Source organism: Coregonus lavaretus (assembly GCF_964263955.1).
Source record: "Coregonus lavaretus genome assembly, chromosome: 18".
Taxonomy (NCBI): domain Eukaryota; kingdom Metazoa; phylum Chordata; class Actinopteri; order Salmoniformes; family Salmonidae; genus Coregonus; species Coregonus lavaretus.
Genome location: NC_140005.1, coordinates 25,874,526 through 25,893,925, shown reverse-complemented (window position 1 = coordinate 25,893,925; position 19,400 = coordinate 25,874,526). Strand labels below are relative to the sequence as shown.

Genomic DNA, 19,400 nt, shown 5'->3' with positions numbered 1-19,400 from the left:
GTGTTTGATGGGGTTGAGATCAGGGCTCTGTGCAGGCCAGTCAAGTTCTTCGACACCGATCTTGACAAACCATTTCTGTATGGACCTCACTTTGTGCACGGGGGCATTGTCATGCTGAAACAGGAAAGGCCTTTCCCAAACTGTTGCCACAAAGTTTGAAGCACAGAATTGTCTAGAATGTCATTGTATGCTGTAGCTTTAAGATTTCCCTTCACTGGAACTAAGGGGCCTAGCCCGAACCATGAAAAACAGCCCCAGACCATTATTCCTCCTCCACCAAACGTTATAGTTGGCACTATGCATTGGGTCAGGTAGCGTTCTCCTGGCATCCACCAAACCAAGATTCGTCTGTCAGACTGCCAGATGGTGAAGCGTGATTCATCACTCCAGCGAACGCTTTTCCACTGCTCCAGAGTCCAATGGTGGCGAACTTTACATGACTCCAGCTGACGCTTGGTAATACGCATGGTGATCTTACGCTTGTGTGCAGCCATGGAAACCCATTTTATGAAGCTCCCGATGAACAGTTATTGTGCTGACGTTGCTTCCAAAGGCAGTTTGGAACTAGGTAGTGAGTGTTGCAACCTAGGACAGACGATTTTTACACGCTACGTGCTTCAGCACTCCCGTTCTGTGAGCTTGTGTGGCCTATCACTTCGCGGCTGAGCCGTTGTTGCTCCTAGACGTTTCCACTTCACAATAACAGCACTTACAGTTGACCAGGGCAGCTCTAGCAGGGCAGAAATTTGACGAACTGACTTGTTGGAAAGGTGGCATCCTATAACGGTGTCACGTTGAAAGTCACTGAGCTCTTCAGTAAGGCCATTCTACTGCCAATGTTTGTCTATGGAGATTGCATGGCTGTGTGCTTGATTTTATACACCCGTCAGCAACGGCTGTGGCTGAAATAGCTGAATCCACTAATTTAAAGGGGTGTCCATATACACTATATATACAAAAGTATGTCCACGCTGTACCTACATGCACACACAACAGCACCACCCACAACAATGCTGCTAGTGAGGCTGAAAGCTGTCATTTGAGTGCAGACACTCTTGTGATGAGAGGAAGCTAAGGAAATGTCCAGTGATGTGTGTGCTGCTGATTATGCCTCATAGCCATTGATTAGGAGCCCCAGGAGGGGAAGCTGGAAAGACACTGTACACAACGAACAGCCTGCTCACAACAACCAACCGCCTGCTCACAAACACTCCTAAGAGGAGAATACCAACTTTACTGCACTACAACTAAACCAAATGGTGCATATGCGCCGCCTCTAATCCACCAATTTAGGCAATTCATAATTGGATTACTACGGGTCTCAGACTCAGTGTGTGTTAGAAGAAGAAACCCACAGCATAGTAGAGTGAGGGACGGCATTGACAGAGACGGGGTGCAGCAGGGTTAACAAGAATGCATCCATCAGGTCAAATTCATCCAATGTCTCTAATACATTATAACTGGTCTCTAATACATTATAACTGGTCAAGGGCCAGGCAGGGAGAGACAGAGAATAGCAGGCATACTAAAGACACTCAGCCCTGAACCTAGACACACAATCATGTCATGTAGCCTGCCCTGAGGATATCGGTGGCATTGTTAGCTATGGCTTTATCAGCCTGTTTACTGACCCACGGGTGAAATAGTTAATCAGATGGTCGTAACTCTCATTCCTACTGCTTACCTGCATAGCTCCGCAGGTCTGTTACCATAGCAAAACAAAATCTAGAAAGTACAAACAATTCCCTTTCTGCAGAAAAATATCATGATAGTTTGCCATTGAAAACTGGACAGGCCTATTCAAATATTATAGGAAGTGAGTCCCTGGCGCCAGAGAACATGATACAAAAGCCTCATCACTGATCATCATGAAAACAACAAAAAGCCATGCAAACACCACCTGCCACCATGAGGTGGAGACTTAGGCTACAGCCGATGTAAACCCAAGCACACACTGGTGCATGCTATTCCACATTACACTCACCTGTGCACAGTGGCACTAGAGCCCACACATATCACCACCAGTCCTTAGTACTCACTCACTGACTGACCAAACAAACAACAACAAGCCCTAATGGTCGAGGCATGGGTGCCGCTGCTGCTACACATGAAGGACAGTGCCACGACTGGTCAGGCCTACGGCACACAGCCATTCCCCTCACATGCTTCTTACATAAGTGACCAGATGACATCCACACAGGCTGGGGGGATTAAAGACAGTGAGAACACACAGACAGCAACAGAGGGAGAGAGAGCAACAGAGGGAGAGTGCAACAGGAAGAGGGAGCAGGGAGAATGGGGAAGCAGAGAGCAACTCTACAGGAAGTCAACAAATATCAGCAGGCCCAAGTAAGCCCATCTTATTACTAGCCAGGGAGCTTGACAAGAACAAACCACAAACACAGAAAAGAAACAGAGGGAGGCAAACATTAAAGAACACAGGCGCGAAAGGATGGACAGAAGTGATGAGGGGATCAAGCAGGTGTGCCATACTGCAAACTCCCTATGCACCACCTCCTCAGCATAGTTTCAAGTTGTATTTGTCAAATGTACAAGTACAGTGAAATGTTTAACTTGCAAGCCCTTCCCAACAGTGCAGTATTCAAAAACAAACTAGTATAACAAAAACATGAGAAATAACACATAAGCGGAAGAAGAAAAAACTGGAGAATGTAAGCTATATATAGGGTCAGTGGCAGCACCACATTTACAATGTGCAGGGAATCTGATACTGGAGTAGCTGAGATAGATATGTACATGTAGGCAGGGATTGGGAGAAAGTGACTGGTAGCAGGATAAATAATAATAATAAACAGTATGGCAGCAGCATAAGTGGTGGGTAGTGCATGTATGTGAGTATGTGTGTGGGTGTTCTAGTAAGTGTGTGTGCAAGAGTGTCAGTGTTGGTGTGATAGGTGGATATATACTGAACAAAAATATAAACGCAACATGTAAAGTGTGGGTCTCATGTTTCATGAGCTGAAATCAAATATCCCAGACATTTTCCAGAAGCACAAAAAGCTTATTTCTCTCAAATGTTGTGCACACATTTTTTTACAACCCTGTTAGTAAGCATTTCTCCTTTGCCAAGTAAATCAATCCACCTGACAGGCATGGCATATCAAGAAGCTGATTAAACAGCATGATCATTACACAGGTCCACCTTGTGCTGGGGACAACAAAAGGCCACTAAAATATCAGTTTTGTCACACAACACAATGCTACAGATGACTCATGCTTTGAGGGAGCATGCAATTGGCATGTTGATTGCAGGAATGTCCACCAGAGCTTTTGCCAGAGAATTTAATGTTAATTTCTCTACCATAAGCCGCCTCCAACATCATTTTAGAGAATTTGACAGTACGTCCAACCGGCCTCACAACCGCACCATACCAGCAAAGGATCTCCACATCTGGCTTCTTCACCTGCGGAATCGTCTGAGACCAACCACCCGGACAGCTGATGAAACTGAGGAGTATTTCTGTCTGTAATAAAAATTCATTCTGATTGGCTGGGCCTGGCTCCCCAGTAGGTGGGCCTCCCTGGCCCACCCATGTCTGCGCCCCTGCCCAGTCATGTGCAATCCATAGATTAGGGCCTAATGAATTTATTTCAATTGACTGATTTCCTTATATGAACTCAGTCAAATCATTGTAATTGTCGCATGTTGCGTTTACATTTTTGTTCAGTGTACATGTAAACAGGCGCGCAAAGGACCTGGGCATAGGACCTGCTTACTATGACAAAACCAAAATCTAGAAAGCACTTCCCTTTCCCAGGAAAACTATCGTGATAATTTTGAATGGCAAACAATCACAATAGTTTAATCCTAATTCTGCATTTAAACTGAGGATAGGCGTTAGACTACTACTTTATAAGACTGTATTCCGGACTTTTCCTAATAACAAATGCATACTGAATCATGAGAACTGACAGGTGACATAAGATGATGACCCGGTCAGTTCTTGACAGTCTATAATGATTGCACAGAGCTCAGGCACATCATAAAACAAGGCAATCCCATAATGCACCAAGCCCAAACTGACAGGTGCCCAGAGAAGGCTGATAAGGTGGCGGAACAGTGACTAAGACTTGGGCTATATTACAGTCAGGAACATGGCATAGGCACTTACTCCCATCATAAATGCAGGGGACTTTGGATGCTAAGTTATCTTGGCTGGGACATGACGCTTACCTTCCTCAATGTGACATTCAAAACTCTTGAGAATGAGCCGGTGGGACACATGCAAAATGTGTGTGTACACATGCACGCTCACTCAATCAAACACACAGGAGAGAAACACTGGCACACACCAGTGCTTCCACTCCTGCAAGATTGGCAGGATGCTTAGATCACAATTATGTACACCTACAGTGTGAATAAGTTGCTTCACATTCACTGGGTTTATGCATTTTCTAAGAAAAACATGGTTTACATAAACAACATACAAAAACACCCTTCAAATGAAATCTCAATCAAGCCTCCCTTTTCCGTATGCTTTCATGAACAAAATTAAGACCACACCAAAGATGCCACTGGAGAACATCAGGACAAAATCTTCATTCCAAACGGAAAGGCTCAGAAATGTCACAGTATTCCTCAGCCAAACAGGGCCAATGTATGTATTACATTTACATTTTAGTCATTTAGCAGACGCTCTTATTCAGAGCGACTTACAGTTAGTGAGTGCATACATTACTTTTTTTTCTCTTCTTTTTTTTCATACTGGCCCCCCGTGGGAATCGAACCCACAACCCTGGCGTTGCAAACGCCATGCTCTACCAACTGAGCTACATCCCTGCCGGCCATTCCCTCCCCTACCCTGGACGACGCTGGGCCAATTGTGCGCCGCCCCATGGGTCTCCCGGTCGCGGCCGGGAGACCCATGTATGATGAAATTTACTCTGAACCTGACATTCTAGGCGAGCCTCCACAAGAACAAATGGATTAACGTTAACATTAAGCACATCTAGGAAACCCTTGGTTAGTTAGTCCACAGACTTCTATTAAAACCGGGTTAACCACGATTGTTGATTCAAATGCACTGATATTAAAATACGCATGGATAAAATCAAACTAGCTAGCTATAAATCAAACAAATACCTATCAAAAACCAATCTAGCTGGTAACATTTATTATTTCACATGGACCTGCCAATTGCCCCATGCTTTCTTTGGTGGAACATGGCTAGATAGCAAATTCGATTAAGCACACCCTGACCACTACAAAATTACTGCATTCGCCTGTCAAATGGAAACAGAGTGTAAATGTTCTCTTCTCTCTAGTCAGAGCGTGAATACATATGCTAATCCATAGCATCTCAAAAGATACCTATCTAGCTAACTAACGACCTTTGTTGAGACATATTGCTATAACAATAACAACTAGTGGATAGCATAGTTGATGCTGGGCCTAGTTCTCTATGTATCTTGAAATCGCGATTAACAAGCACGTCAAGTAACTAGCGAAGGCAAAATTACAGTAATAGATGCTAACGCGTTAGTTAGTTAACAACCTAGCCATCCTCAATTTCCACCTAAAACAAACGTCCTCTTAGTGTGTTTGTCGTTAGCTAGCTGTACTTGCAACATACTGTTTTTGTCTTAACACAATATAATTTAATACTGGTAATATTGGTAGTAATATGGGCAAAATATAAGATTATCGTTATTTAATGGCTAGTAACGACAGAAAGTTAGCTAACGGTCAGCTAGCTGTGAAGTTGGGTCGTTCGCTAGCTAACGTTACCTAGCTAGCTAAATTTGTCAGCCAGTCGTAGGCTAGGTAGCTAACTAATGTTAGCGAGCTACGTTAACGTTGCAGGAATGAGTACTGGGTGTGTTACATATAACATTATTGTATAGCTATCTAACATATAACAAACTACTTCACTTAGCAAAAATATATGTATTCTACTGTCATCAAGTTGTGTAAAAGAGCTGAACCTTAATCCCACACCTCTCGATATGGAAGCTAGCTAGCTTCTAATGCTAACTAGAACCACACGTACCCGAAACAAGATAGTTGCAGACGAACGAGAATGAGCCGTATCGTACATTACCTTGATCCTCTGAGGCTCTGTGGTTCGGAACGAAGACGGTGGCAATTAGTTATCCTGTATTAGACGATATTAAACTTAAATACTTCCAATCCCGTACAAGAAGCCTCTTGCAAGTAGCGGAAAAACACCAGAAAAGGCTATCTTGGCCTTTTTTAGACAGCCAAACCCACGAGCACCTTCTAACGAAATACGGATGTATAAAAATATTAAACTGAGTCAATCACGTTCCCTAGTTATGAAGGAAATCACTTGTTTACACCACACCTCTGTACTTTAGGTTATTTTTCTTTAGACAGTGTTTTATTTGGGGCAATCTCTTTTCACCCTATTGTCAATATTACTGGGCTGAGTCCATGGCACACAAAACAGAGATACACCTACCCATGATGCTTAGTTTGGATCTATAGGCGATGGTGATTGGTCGGTTTGAAAGACGTAATGGGTGGGGTTGGATGTTCAACAACGTCCATCATTGCACGAGTTGAGACGCTCATAGAGATGAATAAAACAGGTAGGTTGAAGAGTATGGGACTATGAAAGAGATTGTGCAGAAGACGAGGTGGAATCCCGAATCCTCCCCATATGGAATGAAGCTAAACCTGTCCAAAACCCAACCAACCCTGATTTACCGTTCATCCGCCCTGAACGATGCTCTTGAACGGGCGAGAACTAGCTACATCTCTCGATTTTCCATTAATTATATTATTTAAATAGCACATACACATTACGGATAGAAGGCGAGGATTTACAATAACGGTTGGCTCTAGTTATGCACTGAGATTAAATTATATTTTTTCAGGAAATGCACCACAACTGTTACATTAAAAAGACAGAAATAGTACGGATAAGAATAATACCTCAAAAACAGAATGGCAATTAGTGAAAATATAAATGGAAATCAACAACAACAAAAAAGCTGACATTTAAAATATACAAGCATTTGTTATCGGAGTTGATTTTCAACAGTGACACTGTGCAGTAGCTATAGTTTTTAATTAAACTATATAGAGCCCCACAGTGGCGGTGTCATAATACCTACAAAACCTAGCGGTCAAACAGGGAAATGGTTACAATCGTTTTTCCACCATTCATTTTTCCCATAGGAAATTTTAGACAGGCTTAACCTGGTGTTACGTTTTATAAGCATGTAAATCTATTTCGGACAAGGTGACTTTGATCAATATATTCAGCTCTATTTACTCTCAGATTCGAACATGCTAATTAGCATAAAAGTAGACATCATGCAAGACTACAAATCCCTGCAAGCTCTTTCATGTCATCTCTAGCTGACACCTTTGCTAACAGGTATTATTTCAATTTAAAACTTGCACAAGACAGTTCACAGAATTGTCAATTTAAAGAAATGTTGCCAATTTATTCATTACTACATTTAGCTAAACATTGGATAGTTAATCCACACACTTACCCGACCAGACATTTTACATTTTTGTCATTTTGCAGACGCTCTTATCCAGAGCGACTTACAGGAGCAATTAGGTTTAAGTGCCTTGCTCAAGGGCACATCAACACATTTTTCACCTAGTCAGTTCGGGGATTCAAACCAGCAACCTTTCGGAACGAACTGCAAAAAATCTCTGAAGCTGGAGACTCTTATCTCCCTCACTAACTTTAAGCATCAGTTGTCAGAGCAGCTTACCGATCACTGCACCTGTACACAGCCCATCTGTAATTAGCCCACCCAACTACCTCATCCCCATATTGTTATTTATTTTGCTAATTTGCACCCCAGTATCTCTATTTGCACATCATCTTCTGCACATCTATCACTCCAGTGTTAATACTAAATTGTAATTATTTTGCACTATGGCCTATTTATTGCCTTACCTCCATAACTTACTACATATGCACACACTGTATATAGATTTTCTTTTGTGTTATTGACTGTACGTTTTGTTTATCTCATGTGTAACTCTGTGTTGTTGTTGTTGTTTTTAATCGCACCGCTTTGCTTTATCTTGGCCAGGTCGCAGTTGTAAATGAGAACTTGTTCTCAACTGGCTTACCTGGTTAAATAAAGGTGAAATACTGGCCCAACCTCTTAACCGCTAGGCAACCTGCCACCTTTCATGCCACCAGGGGTCTTTTCACAGTCCCTAGGTCCAGAACAAATTAAAGGAAACGTACAGTATTATACAGAGCCATGAGTGCATGGAACTCCCTTCCATCTTACAGTGGCTTGCGAAAGTATTCACCCCCCTTGGCATTTTTCCTATTTTGTTGCCTTACAACCTGGAATTAAAATGGATTTTGGGGGGATTTGTATCATTTGATTTACACAACATGCCTACCACTTTGAAGATGCAAAATATTTTTTCTTGTGAAACAAACAGAAATAAGACCCAAAAAAAGAACTTGAGCGTGCATAACTATTCACCTCCCCAAAGTCAATACTTTGTAGAGACACCTTTTGCAGTAATTACAGCTGCAAGTCTCTTGGGGTATGTCTCCATAAGCTTGGCACATCTAGCCACTGGGATTTTTGCCCATTCTTCAAGGCAAAACTGCTCCAGCTCCTTCAAATTGGATGGGTTCCGCTGGTGTACAGCAATCTTTAAGTCTTACCACAGATTCTCAATTGGATTGAGGTCTGGGCTTTGACTAGGCCATTCCAAGACATTTAAATGTTTCCCCTTAAACCACCCAAGTGTTGCTTTAGCAGTATGCTTAGGGTCATTGTCCTGCTGGAAGGTGAACCTCCGTCCCAGTCTCAAATCTCTGGAAGAATGAAACAGGTATCCCTCAAGAATTTCCCTGTATTTAGCGCCATCCATCATTCCTTCAATTCTGACCAGTTTCCCAGTCCCTGCCAATGAAAAACATCCCCACAGCATGATGCTGCCACCATCATGCTTCACTGTGGGGATGGTGTTCTCGGTGTGATGAGAGGTGTTGGGTTTGCGCCAGACATAGCGTTTTCCTTGATGGCCAAAAAGCTAAATTTTAGTCTCATCTGACCAGAGTACCTTCTTCCATATGTTTGGGGAGTCTCCCACATGCCTTTTGGCGAACACCAAACGTGTTTGCTTATTTTTTTCTTTAAGCAATGGCTTTTTTCTGGCCACGCATCCATAAAGCCCAGCTCTGTGGAGTGTACGGCTTAAAGTGGTCCTATGGACAGACACTCCAATCTCCGCTGTGGAGCTTTGCAGCTCCTTCAGGGTTATCTTTGGTCTCTTTGTTGCCTCTCTGATTAATGCCCTCCTTGCCTGGTCCGTGAGTTTTGGTGGGCGGCAAGTTTGTTGCGGTGCCATATTCTTTCAATTTTTTAACAATGGATTTAATGGTGCTCCGTGGGATTTTCAAAGTTTCTGATATTTTTTATATCCCAACCCTGATCCGTACTTCTCCACAACTTTGTCCCTGACCTGTTTGGAGAGCTCCTTGGTCTTCATGGTGCCGCTTGCTTGGTGGTGCCCCTTGCTTAGTGGTGTTGCAGACTCTGGGGCCTTTCAGAACAGGTGTATATATACTGAGATCCTGTGACACTTAGATTGCACACAGGTGGACTTTATTTAACTAATTATGTGACTTCTGAAGATAATTGGTTGCACCAGATCTTATTTAGGGGCTTCATAGCAAAGGGGGTGAACACATATGCACGCACCAATTTTCCGTTATTTATTTTTTAGAATTTTTTGAAACAAGTTATTTTTTTCATTCCACTTCACCAATTTGGACTATTTTGTGTATGTCCATTACATGAAATCCAAATAAAAATCAATTTAAATTACAGGTTGTAATGCAACAAAATAGGAAAAATGCATAGGGGGATGAAAGGCACTGTATATAGAGCAAGTGAACAGCAAACCTGGTTTCAAAAAACAAATAAAGCAACACCTCACGGCACAACGTCTCTCCCCCATCTACTTGTTGTGTGTATGTACTGACGTGTGTATAACTAATAGATCCACACACACTACGTTAAGGTTTTTAAATGTATGTAAATTGTAAAAACTTTTATCTGTAATGTCTTTTTCGTTATGTTTCAGACCCCATTAATACTAGCTGTCGCCATTGGCGTCGGCTAATGGGGATCCTAATAAAACAAATAAAACTAAATAAAAATCCAGAGATTCTTACCTTGTTTGCCTCGATTTGGCAGTTTCCTCCAGATCACCATGGTATTTGTAGTTCTTTATGATTGCCACATTAGCAGCTATTTAGCATTTTGTTTTTTGCGGGTAAAAACAGGCGAATACATTGATAAAAGTCACCTTGTCCTAAAGAGATCTACACAGTTATCAAAACATCACGCCAGGGTAAGCCTGCATGAAACACAACCCTTATTTTAAGTGTTTCTAAAATCTCCTATGGGAAAAATAAATGGTGGAAAAACGATTGGAACATTTCCCTGTTTGACTGCTATGTCTTATGGGTATTGTGACTCATACTGTGGTATTCTATTGGGAAAAAGAAAAAAGTGCATATTGTTACACTAGAAGTTGCACCATTTTTTCTTTCAGTTTTGGTAATCTTGAAACTGTTCAACCCCAAAATGTTTTTGTTTTGTTTTGTAATGAAATAATCAATATAGACAATATCCAACATTGTTGAATCACTGTTACATAAAGTGTGTGTGTGTGTTTGTGTGTGTGGGTTGGTGGTGGTCAGGTCGAGTATACTTGACTGCTAATCTAATTAAAATAGGATACTTATGATGAAACTGATATTAGCTGACTGACTGATAAATACAATGCTACAAAGATATTAGCATATAACAAAACAAAAAGTATTACCTTGATTTTCCAACTTATGGTGAAATATACAATCAATGACAAAGAAACATTGGCACACCACAGGAAGCAGCTGGCACAGTGAACCCAATGAATGGAAAGCTCATCTCTGCCCTGAAGACTTTGAAATTGAACCCCCATAAACACTCAACTTGTCTCAGGACTGCACGTGATGGGGAATACATACTCAGCAGAGTCCCTGCATAGCAACTGTCATGTTATTCCACTCTGTGCCATGTGAGTGGAATGAAAGCTGCTCCTCTGAATATGAAGAAGTACTGAGTGCTCCGGTTCTGAACCCTGGCCTTTGTGACCCACTGAGTATGTTAATTAGGTGACAGGAGAGTATGCATTAGATCAGCTAGTATTAGCATTCTATTTATATGAAATACCAGTCGGTTTTAGCTAAACAAATAACCAAACAAGTTGGGAAAAACACATTTTAAAAATTAATACAACGATTCAATCTCATTTTTAGACCAAGCGGTTAAAAATATTATGAATCCGTCCCTGGGATAAGTATAATATTACTTTCTTCCCAACAAGCAAGAAAGTCTTATGTTTGACACAATGTAAAAAAACACACAAAAAAAACACGGTTTTATTGATTGCATGAATCCAAACAAGTACTCTTTTAGTGCAAGAGGAATTTTGATTGAAGGAATACAGACTGCAGTCCTGACTTTGATTAACCTTTATTGCGGCCCGACTCACACTGAAGAGTGTGAGGGTCTCGTCTGTGTCCAGCTGACCCATATCCCACAGATTTAGGCCCTCATCATGGCTGAGGCACAGCAGCTTGTTCAAGTCCTTCCCTGCCCCGCACATTGGACTGGCTGAGGAGCCACAGTTGCAGGTGGCCAGCAGGGCCTACTCCTCTGCACCCAGGCTCATGTCAAACACATTCACCAGACCATCAGTGGAGCCAGGCGGTCCGCATTCCGGGGGTGAAAGTGCACCTATGTGATGTCATCACTGTGGGACTCAGAGTACATCCCAAGAACCCCTATTTTCTTCTCCTTGGCCATGCAGGTGTCCCAGAAAACCAAGAAGCTGTCCTCTTTGTCCAGCTGCTCAGTGCCTGCACACAGGACCACATCGCTGCAGCTCACATCAAAGCTACAGAAGTGGTGGGAGGCGTCACTTTTGAACTCCTGTGTTGCCTCTGACCCAGGGCTAGTGTTAGCGCAATGACATGCTAGCTGTTCCCATAGCCTTCCAGTCGTTGAGCCACCGACTATGCATTTAAAAGCACATCTCGGCAGAAATACACTACCAGTCAAAAGTTTGGACACACCTACTCATTCAAGAGTTTTTCTTTATTTTTACTATTTTCTACATTGTAGAATAATAGTGAAGAGATCAAAACGGTGAAATAACACATATGGAATCATGTAGTAACCAAAAAAGTGTTAAACAAATCAAAATATATTTTATATTTGAGATTCTTCAAATAGCTACCCTTTGCCTTGATGACAGCTTTGCACACTCTTGGCATTCTCTCAACCAGCTTCATGAGGTAGTTACCTGGAAAGCATTTCAATTAACAGGTGTGTCTTGTTAAAAGTTAATTTGTGGAATTTCTTTCCTTCTTAATGCGTTTGAGCCAGTCTGTTGTGTTGTGACAAGGTAGGGGTGGTATACAGAAGATAGCCCTATTTGGTAAAAGACCAAGTCCATATAATGGCTCTGAACAGCTCAAATAAGCAAAGAGAAACGACAGTCCATCATTACTTTAAGACATGAAGGTCAGTCAATCTGGAACATTTCTAGAACTTTGACAGTTTCTTCAAGTGCAGTCGCAAAAACCATCAAGCGCTATGATGAAACTGGCTCTCATGAGGACTGCCACAGGTAAAGTAACATTTGAATTCAATGCCCAGTATGAACCACAAATACAAAAAACTGCAAATAATATCTGTAACATCTGCACCCTTGTGGATGACACAGGACACTTACCCGGCGAAATAGACAGGTTCTGATTTTCATGAGCACATTGTGACAGAACAACGAGACAGATATTTCACCGGATTTATAGATGTGAAGCATCCGTTTGGCTTTTTCACTCACTATGGTGATCGGCAGTGGGAGACGATAGCGTGAGATGGATTTTGTCAGACATTCTGCAAATGTTCTCATCGATTAAACATTTGATCTCCATACAGTTTTCTGTTTCCAAAACTAGAATCTGTAACAAACAGAGTGGACTGCGTTTTGTAGACTTTACCCTTTGCCAAAAATGGTGTTGTTTAGAAAGAGTGCAGGGGCAAATGTAGTTATTGCACACACGCACTTCACAGAGTAGTCATTCCCTAACGAAAATATGCAAATAAATGCTAGAACACGCCAACAGGATCTTACTAGCTCGTGCTTGGTCTGCCCACTATGATTAATTTGCTCCCATTGGAAACGACAGGCTCTGGTCTATCTTGGGTTAGTTATGAAAATCTGTTAGGGAACGCCTACTCTGTGAAGTGCGCGTGTGCAAGAACTCCATTCGCTCTTGCACTCCTTCTAAACAATGACGTTTTTTTACAACGTTGGCGAAAGGTAAAGTCTACAAAACGCAGTCCACTCTGTTTGTTACAGAATCTAGTTTTGGAAACAGAAAACTGGATGGAGATCAAATGTTTAATCGATGAGAACATTTGCAGAATGTTGGCCAAAATCCATCTCGCTCAATCTTCTCACACTGCTGGTTCTAGTGTGGCCATCTAGTGACTGGCTTAGGCGTGATCTTCATGGACTTGGCCACCAGGTGGAAGTAGACCCCTGCAATATGGTTGCCTCTGCTGTATACCAGTGTTGATACAATAAATTCAACCAACGAATACAATGAATATTATTTCTGACGATGTAAAAAACAAAAAAACACAATGTGAGCTTTTGCTATACATCTTGTCTTTGTACAAGTTTATATACGTTTAACAATACTTTTAAACTGTTCACAGATCCCCCCCTCCCCCTCCCCAACAAATGTCCCAATAAAGTGTTACATGGAGTGGAGTGCCCTACAGATCTTTAAGGGACAAGCAAGTGACCTACATGCAGACAGAGTCATGCAGGCACACGTAAACACACGCACGCACACACACACAATTATAAGAAGTAATTTGGTGAGTAAGTTAATGTTTGTGTGTGGGAGAGAAAATGAGAGAGCCTTTTATCTGCATGGCTGTTCCTTGAGAGCCCTCAACTCTCCCAGACAGAGAGACAGAGACAGAGAGAGAAAGAAAGAGAGACAAAGTTCATGTATGGGATGCCCAGATGTTAGAAAGAGGAGGCTGTGGATAGTGACAAGGCTGTTATTGGCTTTTTTCCATTTTGGGCAAATGTACGTCCTCCGTCCTCTCTCCTCCGTGACTCGAGGAGTGGTCGAGGAGAGTGTCAATTTGTGAGTAGGCAAACAGGAGTGTTATCGCCTCCTCGATAGCCACCTTTCATCGAGGATAGTCATGTGTATCCTATCCGAGTCCTTCGCGGAAGAGTTTTGATAGGTGAGAGAGGACAGAGGAGAGAGGACGCAGCAGTTGAGCAAACCAATTGAGAAAAGGCCATTGTGAGGCAAACAGAAGGCACTTTGAGTGTTGTTCCTCTAGCTGCCTGGTGAAATACAAACAGAGGTGTAGTGTGTCAGTGGTGACTGGTGTTTGATACCATTCCATTCACTCCATTCATTATTATGAGCCGTCCTCCCCTCACCAGCCTCCTCTGGTGTGTGTGTGTACTATGGCCTCCCGAGTGGCGCAGTGGTCTAAGGCACTGCATCGCAGTGCTAGCTGTGCCACTAGAGATCCTGGTTCGAATCCAGGCTCTGTCAAAGCCGGCCGCGACCGGGAGACCCATGGGGCGGCGCACAATTGGCCCAGCGTCGTCCAGGGTAGGGGAGGGAATGGCCGGCAGGGATGTAGCTCAGTTGGTAGAGCATGGCGTTTGCAATGCCAGGGTTGTGGATTCGATTCCCACGGGGGGTATACAAAATAATGTATGCATTCACTAAGTTGCTCTGGATAAGAGTGTCTGCTAAATGACTAAAATGTAAATGTTAAATGTACTCAGACTACACGTCTAAGTAATGTGCAGCTCTGGCTATCAGATGAGGGTTTCCCAATGTGGGGGACAAATTATATAGCCTAGGTGCTATCCTGCTGTCGGTCTGTTTTGTGACCCCAGCCCTCCCTTCCTTGGTTGCTTGATCACATACTGCTGATGCACTGTGGACTGCTGTGAGGCTGGCTAGTAGCAGGTGGCCTAGCTGGCTTCTAGTGCAGCGCAAGTGTGTAAGCACTGCGGGCGAGGTATGGCTAGTGTTCCAGAAAATGTATTTTCTTGGTCCAGTGGTTGAAGCATGTTTTCACTGTTCCTGACAACCTTGGCAGCACAGAGTGGAAACTGCTGCATGTCTGCACAGTGCTTAGAGAAACACGTACCTCACCACCTCTACGTAATATACAGCAACAACAGGGCTGAGGTAATGCAGAGAAAGGACATAAAAGAAAGTCCCTCCAACATGGTAAAAACTAGAGGTATTTCAAAGTGAAACCACACAGACACTAAGTGACCAAAAATTAAATATCTTTATTTAAATTGTTGTAATTTAAAAATGGACTGGAGTGGACAGTCGCTTTGATTGTTTTTATTAATTCACTAGATTTTGATTAATTCACTCATACAGACGGACAGATCAGAGCCTCATAGAATTAACATACTTATCATTGATTGAACCCAACCATTAAAATGGACATACCCATTTTTTTAGGTTGTAAAAAAATAACCTACCATGTCAAAACTGCATAAATAGTCATTTCAAATAGACATTTGATCAAACAAATAACTGAATCATGAATCATCGAGATTTTCAGGTGGACACATACAGAGACATCTCAGTTTCACAAACATTTATAATATTAAATACAGTTTAATATAAATATTTATTTGGTCTATAAAGATGATTCTGTAAAACAAGCAATTTGACATGGACATTTGTTGTAGCCATGTCAAAAATCATCACAAACACTACATCTGTAAGATTTGTTCATGCAAGTATCTTATATAATGCAGTTTGACAAATTAAGAACTAAGGACCAAATGCTTCAAATTAAAATGAGAAGCAAAAGGGAAACAAGTAACAACAGTGAAAAACATGGATGACTGTTTCAAACATCTGCTGTTTGAACAAAGTACTAAAGTAGTAATGACAATCAAACTAATCTGCAGTTACAAGTGCAAAGGCAAATGCACAGTTTTTAATAAAATTAAAACGGAATTGAAATAGATTGGACCCAACAACACTTTTACATGTCTCACCACTCTCCAATTCAATGGCTACAAAAAACATGTAACCTTTCAACTCCTTCCTCAACCACAGTAAAGGCACTAGGGTAGTAAGAACAGAGAGTTCAACTAAAGCTACAGTACAGCTACATCATTGAACCCTTTTTATTTAGTCGGACATTTTAAAAGAAACGGTGATCACATCACCATTCGAATGGAAAGTCATTAGCTTAGCTTAAAGACACCAAAAATAAGGAATATCTTGGAAAACGTCACATCTTCATGTTGAAACTAAATGCTTTGAAATAAGACATAGATAACACAACCCAACAGTTAACCATATAATTTTTTACATTTATTTAAAATAGTTTTTGATTTAAGATTCACTTCAGAATACTGAGGCCCTCAGTATCGAAATAACTACTGTAATCAGCATCAGGAAGTTGCCCCCCCAAATACACACATAAATATTGGACTATAAATTGTGCCTTCCTGTATTATACTTCTGCAACAAAAGATATGTATATTCTACTGCCGTTTACTATGTTCGTATTCTTTTCTTTTATTATTTCTTATTGTTGTTTCATTGTCGAGAAGGAACATACATGCAAGTAAGCATTTTATTGGACGATGTATACCATGCGTATCCCGTACATACGACTAATAAAACTTGAAACTTGAGTTTTTAATCTGTATCAATCTAATTCACTTATCGTTCCTCAATCTGCGCGGAGACTTCCTTGCCAAGATAAAATGGTAGTGCTAAATTAACTGACCGTCCAGGTCCAACCACACTGTTTAATAGAGGATCAGAATTATGTGCTTTATTTTAGTCCAAGTTTATTATAATCAGAGCCCTGTGTTGTCAGTTCACAAAAACCACAACAAAAGTGACCTTCCTTCTCACTGAAACGGAGGGAGACGCACAAATAAAACAAAACAAACACACACTCTCACACGTAAGACAAGGCCACAACACAGCTGTCTCCTGAGCGCTTCCAGTCAACAGTGCGACAGTGACCTGTAAGACACAGACCAGCAAATGGACAGGGCAACAACAACAGTACATTCTGGGAACAGTGCATTCCCAGCTAGCACATAACATTCTGAGAACTATATGTTTCTTAAGAGTTTGGTGAGAGCGTGGTTGTCTGATGGTTATTTTGCATACAACCTTCCTACAACTTTCTGGGAACGGTGCAGGACAGTTGCTTGGCTTTGGAACATTCTCAGCACATTTAAAGAACTTCACAAAATAAGTTATTCTCTTGGTATTTCATTACTTTAACAGAACGTTTCCTAAGAGTTCAAACATGGTTACATTTAATTTCAATGTTGGTAATGTTCTAGGAACGTTCTCCAACTGGTTAGACATTGGGAATGTTCTCAAATAGTTCAGAGAACATTAAGAAACAACGTTCTTCACTGGGAATTGCAGTACTTCGGCATAACGTTTCCTACAGGTTTCCTTATGGTTCTATTTAAAGTCACATTCTATTCAAAGTCACAAGAAAACTTTACATAAAAACCACAAGAAAATATTCAGAGAACGTTCTAAGAATGTTATTAAAAAACAGATACATTCCGTTTTTTCATCGTCAACAAAACTGTCTATATCCTCCATCTTGTTAAGTGTGCTCAGGTGTGCTGGCCACGCCCACTAATTGGCCACAGCTGATCTTAATTAGTGCTCGTTTCCTTTGAAATGGGGTCCGTTTGAATAGACTAAAATGAATAGCTTTGTATAAAAAAAGAAAAAGCATGCTAGCTCCATCCTGGTGGCGCAATGGACTAAGTCCATGGATAGAGAACAGAAGATTATAGGTTTGAATCTCACTGATGCGGTGTCACAATAAAAATGTATTTGCATGATTAATGCCTAAGGAAATTAATTTCCATGTGTCCAATCTATGCTTGGAGTAAAAAAAAAAGTTTACCCAAAACAAGCTAGCAGTGTTATTAATGAAACATTCAGTGAAAGTTAAGGAAGTTATTCAAAAACCTCAATAACTTATAATTTCCGGTCTCAGAGTGTTAATAAAACGTCCCAGGAAAACTTTCAAGGAACCAGAGTAAAACGTTCTCAGAACCTCAATGCAACCTAAAAATAATCTCAGAAAGTTTAACAAACATTCAGTTTTAACAGTCAGGAAACATATCGCTTCATTCACACAACCAATGTGAAACCAAAAACATACGTTCCCACCACTTCCAAGGAACCAAATGTGCTAGCTGGGTTTCTATTAGGTCAGTACTATAGACATCTATATATCATATGTATTCTGTAATCACACTGGGATGTACAGTATGGCTTTCTTATCAAGCCTCTGCCCCTGTGGGCCAAGGTAAGATACAGCTCTGTAGTTTGGCAGTTGGTCCAGGAACAATATTGGTTTTCCAATAATGGATGTATCTACAGTATATCTATATCTGTGTGATCAGCACAGCAAAGGGCTCCAGTCCTTTCAGTATTTTCTCTGCTAGTGGGAAACTGCTGGCATTCTTCCAGTCAGCACTCTTTTTTGTTGTTGTTAAAAACAATCAAAAACAAACAAATCAATTTGCAAGGCAAAATATACAATATTTTATAGTATACCTATACTATGATATAGTATATATTACGTACCACATTAAAGCAGCGAAAGCCTTGGTCACTTCTGGAAAGAGATACAGTAAGAACACTGAGGTAGGAGTAACTTTACTCTCTTCAGACTCAGCTTTGTCTCTCTGACTATAGCCTGGGTGTATAGTCCAGTCCAGAGCCATAAATATATATATAAATATATATAAATATATATATATATATATATATATATAAATATATATATATATATATATATATATATAAATATATATATATATAAATATATATATATATATATATATATATATATATATATATATATATATATATACACACATATATATACATATATATACATATACATATATATATATATAAATATATATATAAATATATATATATATATATATATATACATATATATACATATACATATATATATATATATATATATACACATATACACACACACACACTACTGGTCAAAAGTTTTAGAACACCTACTCATTCAAGGGTTTTTCTTTATTTTTACATTGTAGAATAATAGTGAAGACATCAAAACTATGAAATAACACATATGGAATCATGTAGTAACCAAAAAAGTGTTAAACAAATCAAAATATAATTTATATTTGAGATTCTTCAAATAGCCACCCTTTGCCTTGATGACAGCTTTGCACACTCTTGGCATTCTCTCAACCAGCTTCATGAGGTTGTCACCTGGAA

The 19,400-nt window shown here is 40.7% G+C and overlaps 1 protein-coding gene across 1 annotated transcript in view; it reads right to left on the bottom strand.

The window, feature by feature from the left end:
- Positions 1–6,465, bottom strand: part of LOC311146118 (serine/threonine-protein phosphatase 2A 56 kDa regulatory subunit epsilon isoform-like) — a 43,226-nt gene extending 36,761 nt beyond the window's left edge. The window contains exon 1 of the mRNA XM_084182589.1: positions 6,063–6,465. The gene's annotated coding sequence lies outside the window, so the exon portion shown is untranslated. The remainder of the gene's footprint in view (positions 1–6,062) is intronic.
- Between the last annotated feature and the right edge of the window lie 12,935 nt (positions 6,466–19,400).